Below are 256 nucleotides of genomic sequence, written 5' to 3' on the forward strand. Positions count from 1 at the left end.
GAGAGTTGACTTGTTTGTCGTGACTGGTGTGATTTATAATTCCAGTAATCAGATGAGATGTGTGTCGCAAATGGCACCCTATTCCCTATATAGTGCATTACTTTAGACCAGAGCACCCTATTCCCTATATAGTACATTACTTTTGACCAGAGCACCCTATTCCCTATATAGTACATTACTTTTGACCAGAGCACCCTATTCCCTATATAGTACATTACTTTTGACCAGGGCACCCTATTCCCTATATAGTACATTA

This window comes from Oncorhynchus clarkii, chromosome 14 (assembly GCF_045791955.1).
Source record: "Oncorhynchus clarkii lewisi isolate Uvic-CL-2024 chromosome 14, UVic_Ocla_1.0, whole genome shotgun sequence".
NCBI classification, from domain to species: domain Eukaryota; kingdom Metazoa; phylum Chordata; class Actinopteri; order Salmoniformes; family Salmonidae; genus Oncorhynchus; species Oncorhynchus clarkii.